General features: G+C 50.0%; 1 protein-coding gene across 1 annotated transcript in view; it reads left to right on the top strand.

Annotated features, from left to right (window-relative positions):
• The first annotated feature begins 780 nt into the window (after positions 1-780).
• Positions 781-8,180, top strand: part of ADORA2A (adenosine A2a receptor) — a 39,498-nt gene continuing 32,098 nt past the window's right edge. Inside the window, exon 1 of the mRNA XM_075897991.2 lies at positions 781-8,098. The gene's annotated coding sequence lies outside the window, so the exon portion shown is untranslated. The remainder of the gene's footprint in view (positions 8,099-8,180) is intronic.

Raw genomic sequence — 8,180 nt, 5'->3', positions numbered from 1 at the left:
TGTCATCTGGGTGGGAATTGGGTAACTATTGTATTTCATTAATATCTGCAGAACTGACTTAAATAGGGCCTGCGTATTGTGTAGCCTGGCCTTAATCTCTGTATTCAGGCCGGTCAGTGTGAAAAGTTATTTGCATGAATATGCAGCCACCCTTAAGTTGCAGCCCTTGGCATGTGCAGTGAGTATCAGTATGGCCCCCGGGGCTTCCAAAGTTGAGTAGCCCTGATCTAAAATTTAGACCCACCTCCAGCTTATGGTTCGGGTAGGGTGAGCAGAGCAACTGTTCTTAAGCGCCCCTAAAGGAGGAGACAAGGGTTGAACTCTCTGCGGGTTCCCTTTAAGCCTGTTGTAACCCCCACTCTCTGCCATTCATTTGGTTACTATTGACATGCTATTAATGATCTCTGGAGGAAATCGATTTCCCTTGCTTTTAGTACCTATATAATCAAATTGCCTCATTAGCAAAATATCGGCCTGGGGTGGCTGAATAGAAGAGAGGAGGCTGTTGAAGTAGCCCAGTGACTAGGCCTCCTTCAGCTCTCCCATCAGCGGGGTTGTAAGTGCTCTGTCTGCCTTGGCAGCTTATCTCCTGCCAGTGCTAAGGTGCAGGTAGTTTATTAAAACGCGCGCTCTGCTCTTGCGTCCCCGGGAGCGGAGAAGGGGCATGGCAGCAGGAAGGGCTGAGAAAAGAGAGGGGTGACCTGGCTCACACGGGAGGGGGGGGGGGGGAATTTAACTTTCCCACCAGGCTTGTGGGGCTGTTAGGCAGCTCCACGTTGCAGGCGGGCGGTGGAAGATTCCTGAGAAAGGGGACGGGCGCTGTGCCTTGCGCTGGGGAGAGACCAGAGGAGCTCGAGAGAAGCGTGCCCTTTCCAGGGGCCGGGTGGGGGGTTCCCCTGCCCCGGAGGGGGATCAGAAGCACAAGCGAGCTCGCTTTGAGTGCTGGAAAGCAGGCGGGCTCCGCTTCCTCGGAGCAGGGGGGCTCCATCCTTCTCCTTTCCCCGCTGTGCGCACGATTCCGCCCCCCGGCGCGGGTGTGGCTCAGCGGGCGCTCCCCAAGGAGTCTGGCTCGGCGCCCGGGCGAGCCTCGCCGGGCTCGCCGGCCGGGGCCCGCGCTGGGCTCTAGGGGGCGCCCTGGTGTCCGAGCCTGAGTCTCCCAGCCCCGCGGCCGCCGGGCTCAGTCCGGGCGTGTGAATTTCAGCAGCCGGGAGCGGGCGGCCGGGCTGCGCGGCCAACTCGTGCGCGGCTCCAGGGGAACTTTCGGGCCAGCCCCGCAGCGGACCGCGCAGGAGCTCGGAGCCGGGGTGGCGAGCCCCGCAAGGCGGGCGCCCCCGGGCGAGCCTGTTTGCAGCGCGTGGGGGCGGGCGGAGGAGACCCCCCCAGCACAGGTGGGTGATGCGCTTGGGCGCGCCGGGCAGGGGAGAAGTTTCCCCTTTCGCTGCCCCCCGGCTCTCCCCGGGTCTTTTCCCCGCGGGAGGGGGGCCTCGCCCCGCAGGGACCCCCCCCCCCCCAGTCCCCAGGCGCTGGGGGTTTGCAGAGAGAGGAGCCTGCGGATGCCTGGGCCGGGAGAGAGAGAGAAACTGGCTCTAAAAGTCCTGAGAGTGTTTAACCCTCAAACTGTACCACAGAGAACACGTGCAGCCCCCAGCAACCTGGATCCAGCCAGCCTCTCCCCCCCCCCCCAGCTCAAAACCATCTGGACTCTGGGACAAGCGCCCTAAAAACCAGACCTGGATCCGGCCAGGTCCAACCAAGCTTTAGCCTGGCCCCTGGAGCGCGGACAAAAGTGTAACCTTAGGAACATTCCGGACTCGGATGCTTCCCAGTGTGGAAGTGCCGGAAAGCCCTTCATCTGACCTGGCGGTGGGGTCCAGCCGGCTGAGTGCCTTTTTTGCCCCCAAACCAAAACGTGCTCTTAAGTTACAGGCTGGGATTTTTCTGGTTCAAGTTGTAGCGGCACCTTTTTTATTTCAACAACTCAACTGGGGGGAAGGAAGGGAGGATACAAAAATACAAACTCTGGCAGAGTCCTGGTGTCAAATGTGCCTTGGATGCTGGTGAGCAGGGTTGTGTTGGGTTTGGGGGTTTTGCAGTGGAAATGAAGTAGCTGCGCTTGTCTATTTAGCTAGTTGAAGTTTGGGCTTTGCTATAAAAAGCTCACTGCGTACACAAGGACCCAGGTGCCAAAAAATGCCTTTTCGGCATTTTTGTTGTTCTGTGCAAGGTTGTAGCAAGGTCTGGACCTTTTGGTGAGCATGGAGTGGCTGGGCTTTTTCTTCTATATTTGGGGGATTGGGGTTGAAAATTGCCCAGACCAAAATAGGATATTGGAGCTAGTTATGCATTGTCAGGTTCTGTAGGCAGCAATGCAACCGCAGTCTGTTTGTTGAGAAATGGGGGGGGGGGGCGCTAAATTTGTCTTTTGTACAAGTTGGGCTTTTGAACCAAAACCTGCCAAGATCCAGCAGTTGGATCAAGGATTTTGTGTGACTTGGGCACTGCAAGGAGTTCAAGTTGGGAGGGGACAGAGCAGTTCCCCTTGTTCTCTGTTCATGGAATCTGGGGGGAAAGGGAGGGAAGTTGGACTCTGGTAGTTCCAAGTGCAGCATCTGTGGTTTTGCAGCACTCGTGCTGAGGTGCACTGGAACTTCTGGTGAAGTAGGAGTACCTCCGCTTCTCTTTGTGGGTGTTGGAATTGGGGGTCTTAGTGCTAGGTGGCTTGGGGTAGCACTGCTCCCAGTGCCCCTGCTAAATGGGGTGCTCCCTCATGCCCCCTCTCTGTTCCTCTGCATTGCCCTCCCTGCTCCCCCTTTTCTCACAGGCAGCAGCTGCTGATGTAGATCCAACTTTTACTTTAATCTGAGGGATGCTGGCAGAGTTTGCATGAAGGCTTCAGAGACGGTGCAAACTGAGTATCTCCCTGTTCCCTCCTGGCGGTTAGCAATAGAGTTGGGCATGCCTTTCCTTTGTCAACCTGTAGACATTGGGGACAGAGCAAACAGCCCACTCCCATTTTTCTCTCAGCTGAGATTGGGACGATTCTGGATCAGAATTCCTAGAACTCCACAACTTTTGATTCCTACTGCTCCCAATTTCTCTTTAGTTTGGATTGTAAGCCCTTCTTCTCCGCTTCTGCCCCCCCTCCACCCACCAGCCATCTGACTTCCACAGCTACCCAAGGCTCAGATTCTCAGCCTTTGTCTCCCCATATTCCTCAGACTTCTAGCCATTAACATTGCTCCCCCGAAACTCAGCACTGCTGCCGACTCTTTGAATGTATGTGGAAACAACCGTTTCCCCAGGAGTATCAGATAGGAGGAAATGAGCATGCAGCACTTAATGCTGTGGAGTTTCAGGCATTTAACTTTGAAAATCAAACAGTGCGACTAAGTAAACAACTTAACCTGAAATAAATGAGGTGGTTCATTTTTCCGAGATGATATTTACAGTAGGCTCAATGCTGTCCAGCATTTCAACATCTTTAGCTGTTGAAGGTAGAGTGCTTTGAGCTTCCGCACATGGAAATGTTAGTGAAGCTGTCGGTAGATGGGTTCAGTAACTCTGCAAGTGAGAGAAGATCACGACTGGGGTGAGAACCAAGTTATGGTTGTTCTGTAGTTATCAGCAACAGGGCCACATCTTCAGTTCATCCTTCTGGTCTGGTGTGTAAGGAAAAGAGGGTACAAAGGCATCCAAGGTCCTGGATAGAAGAGGGTATGATGATACAAAGGCTCTGAGAAGCCAGGTGATGGGTGAATTTTTTCAGCCCATCCTTTTTGTAAGGAGACAGACTGTGGCACATGCAGAGGCTGAAAGGTGATGTTCAAATATCATACTATAAAGCATCATAGTTGCTCTAATGCTGCTTTTTGAACATTGTGCCATACAAACATTGGTATAAGCCACATGAGTAAATGCGCAATTATGTTTGTAATAAGACACACACACCATAATTGTGAAGAGGGTGCTTAACAGAGTCTTTCTGGTGTGTCATGGTGTGACACAAAGAGGAAACAGAAGGGGTTAACTTAGAAAGGCTAGTGTGAGTCATTTGGGTAAATAGTAATTAAGGCAACTTTTATTAACTATTTAAAGCAAAATTATGGTAGTGAGCAGATGGTCATCTATTAGGTAACTCTGTCTTTGAACATGTTTGTTTTCAGGCTTTTAAGTCCCAGCCTTGTGGTAATTGAAGAACTGTGGTAATTGATAAATTCAACCTCCTGCATGCAATGGAGACATGCAGTCAGGCAGGGGGCACAGTCCTTTCTGTTTTGTCTCTAAAATGGAAAACTACCAGTTTGTCCCAGCTGCCTACCGAAGGGTTAGGTAGAATGACGAGCAGGGAAATGGGAAATCCTCAAATTGGATTAGATTCATGGAAGAAGTTACTGATACTGAACCACAATTAAAAAAAAAAAAAAGATTACACGAGGAAAAATGTGATTAAATACTCACAGTACATGAATAATATGAAAATAAAAAGAAACTCTTTCTGATGTGGCAGGTAGCTCAAACTGTACATTCACAATCACAGCTCGGAACCCCCCAAATGTATATGAAAAGCATGTGGCTACTTGCATGCAGCAGTGAGTATAGAAAATGAAAACGATGTATGGCCAGGTGGCATGAGTTCGTGGAACGCAGGTGGGGGGAGACTCTTTCATCCCTTTCAGTGGGATAGACTCGTAATACACACACAAATATCAGGCTCCCCATTCCACAGTAACGATAAAGGGATTGTACCTTCCTGCTAGTGATGAAAGGCATTAGATCAGCAATGGGCAGCCAAAAATGGGCCCTCCTTCACCTCAATGGGTTGCAGCAACCTATAGCCCACTGAGGTTCCTACTATGACCCGACAGCCTCCCTGTCTGCTGCCCTCCCCCATGTGCCTCTAACACCGGAGCCCCACCCTTCCTGGTGTTCCAAAAGAGCTGGCAGGCAGGGCCATAGTGCACCCCACTATGAAAATTGTTCCAGCACTTCTGCCCTGTGGGAGATAGCCAGACTGTATCCAGCGGTCAGAACAGGTGGGGAGGAAAGTATAGATCCTAACTGAGTATTGTTGCCAAAATGTCATTATTTACATCTTTTATTGCTGATATTTTAATAGTTTTCTGTAACAGCCACTGCTTGCTCCCACATTTTAATATAATCAGCTTTTAACAGCCATTCTTATTGTTTAGTCTAATCTCTTATAATGAGATTTAGATTGGGCTCTATGATTAAACCCTGATTAAAAACAAGCAGAGAAAAAAATGCAGTCAAATATGAGAGCTTTGGGGAAGACTTTTGTTTTGGATTTTCACCCACTCAAACCCCCTGACAGCCTCCAGAAAAAAACCCATTGGTTTAGGGCAGTGCAAGAATCTTTACTACTGGTTCTAACGTCTTTTTTGGATGTTTTTCTGGGGGTGGTGAATACCCTTTTCCCTTCCTTTTTTAAGTCATTGGGCTACCTGTGACTAGGCATGTGTAAGATCATCATGGTCAAATGATATATCCATAGGTCCTCAGTCATTAAAGGAAAAGAAAACTGTAGAACTGCTTAATCACTTATAAAGATTTCAACCTATATATTTCAGAAATATGAGAGAATGATAAGGGTTGGATAGATGAGTCCATAGCAGATAACCCGACTAGCAATAGATAGCATGAATTCTTTAAAAAACAAATATAAAATCACTCCAGTAGCATACTCTGATATGATTACAAAGTTAGCCGACATGGGAACTTGGTGACATGATATTTAATAGAGGTCTTTTGTAGGCCCCGGAACATTGAAAAGTTGAAATTTTTAGATAAACATGATGTGATGAAGCTATCAAATGGAGCCACAGACAGAATGATCTTGAGAATTTAGAGAAATGGGCAAACAATGATGTTGAATTAGGTTGTTGGAAAGGCAAACTTGGGAACTACTCTCATTGGGCAAAACCTATGGATGGGATTTAGAAAAGGACTTCACTGTAAGCATGTGCTTCAGCGCTGTGCCGAACACCGGTGCTTTTCTCACAGGGAGGGCCTTCTCTGGGCGGGTGAGAGAGCAGTAATGCAGCAAACGAGCGAGGGATGGTGCAGTACAACAAATAAGCCAGGCGTCTCCGTTTGGGCTGATGATGTTGTACAAAACATGAACATTCTGTTGCAATATTCGCCAGGGGGAGCAGATATAAAACAATGAAGCCGCAACAGCAGCCCCCTCCTGTGCTGTTCTGGTAAGGCAAGGCCGAGTGATATAAAATCCCAGTTAATCAGGTAACCAGTTAAAAGTTAGGTTCGCCTAACGTTTAACCAGTTAACCAACTAAAGCTGGGATCTGAGCTGGCGACCACTCCAGTGTGGCTGGCACAATTCCCAGCCCACGGGGCTCCCGTCCCTAATGCCACAGTGGGGCTAGCTGCTGGCTCTCAAGCTTCCATGCTGGGGCGGGGGCTGGCTTTGCCAGCTCCCAGTCTTGGATCCCAGCCCTCGCTGGAACAGCCCCAGCCTGCAGGGACGAGAGCAACCCCTGTTTGTGGTGCGCTCCCTGCAGGGCTGAAGCAAGTGGGGAGCTGCTCCAGTCCCCACCAATTACTGGTTAACTGGAACCAGTAAGCCTCACCCATTCAGGGAGATGCTAACTGGTTAACCTTTCACATCCCTAGTAAGGGCCACGCTGCACATTCTGCTAATAGCACTAGACACCTATTATTAATACAGACAATACACTGACAAGGTAGAAGGGCATTGCCAATCCCAAAAGGGAGTAACTAAATTGGCACACGTGCTGGATAGGGGAGGTTGTGAAGTGACTCCGTTCATCTTGGGCCGGTGTCTTAGTAGCAGCTTTAAACATTTGAAAGGCAGTAAGATAAAGGCCAGGGTGCAGTTCCTACCACCTGCACCGCTGACCTCTGCAGTCCATTGCCCCCGGCATCTCTGTGCTCTGTCAGTTTTGAAAACGGCAAACTTTCCAGAGCCCCCAGTCCCTCTTTCATTGCAAACGAAGCACCGTCAGGGAGGAACGATTCCAGGTGTTGCAGGCTGATGTAACAAACCCAGAAACATGAAGGGAACATTTTGTGTAGAGCTGTTTAGGGAACATTTTACTAACAATGAAATTGAGACAATGGAACAATTTGCAGTGAGCTCTGAGCAGGGACTGGATAGCACAGGTGGAGGCTGAGCTCCTACCAGTTCAAAGGCTTGGACTGGCCTGTCAGGTCAGATGGAGGAAAGTGGCCGGGGGCGGGGGGGGTTCAAGAGAAATTTGATGATGTGGGAAATGACATGCTGGGCCGTTTTCTGCAGGGTGCTGAGTGTTCTCCTACAACACCGGAGTCAGTGGCATGCAAGGTGCTCAGGATCTTCTTGGAAGCATTCTCTCGCCTTGCAGGATCAGGCTTCTTGGCTCTGCCAGCTTGTCACTCGACTCTAGCACTGTCCTCGCCGAGTCCTGAGTTCTGTGCCGGCATTTGCATGTGCTCCCAGCCACACCCAGCTGGGACTCTCGTGATCCTTAGGCAGCAAGCAGTTCCAGGAGCAGTGCTCAGCCGGAGGGCACACTTGGTGTATCGTACGTTCACGTGAATAAGGCAGAAAAGCTGAGCAGGGCACATGATGATTCAGGCGTCTTTCTGTTTCCTGAATGTTTCCCTCCCTAAAGGAGTGGCCTTGTTCTCACGTTTGGGACGGTCACATGGCACTCGGTCTCTTGCCTCAGCCCGTGTCTGGACCTCCTGGTTTGTCCCCCCAGCTTCTGCGAGGCTGCGACGTTACTATGCCCTCCCTCTCTCTCCCCTTTTTTTACTGTCAGCATAGTGAAGGGTACACGTGTTTCCCAAGTGAAGGTGTCTCCTGTCTGTGTATCTGAATAGATATTGCAGTGGTAGCATGGAAGGAGAGCTGGGGTTTAACCCGTGTGCCCACTTCATTTTGTAGCTCATGTGTCCCCAGATGATGGGTTGAGAGGAGGTGTGAATTTGTAAATGTTTATTCTCTTCTTACCATTACCAGAACTGTTGACCTTCTGGGAGGAGACTGCTTCATCCTCTGGGACTTATTTGGGAAACTCTTAACTAGCTGCTCAAATTTCCAGAAAACTGAGTGTTAAGTAAGTCCAGACACAAATCAGTCCCTGAGGCTGACAAGGCGTGGGAAGTGGGTGAATAACATGTATATTGCATGGTAATAAA

This window comes from Pelodiscus sinensis, chromosome Z (assembly GCF_052426305.1).
Source record: "Pelodiscus sinensis isolate ZL-2025 chromosome Z, ASM5242630v1, whole genome shotgun sequence".
NCBI lineage: Eukaryota > Metazoa > Chordata > Testudines > Trionychidae > Pelodiscus > Pelodiscus sinensis.
Note: the sequence above shows the minus strand (reverse complement) of the source record. Positions and strands in the feature narration are given on the sequence as shown.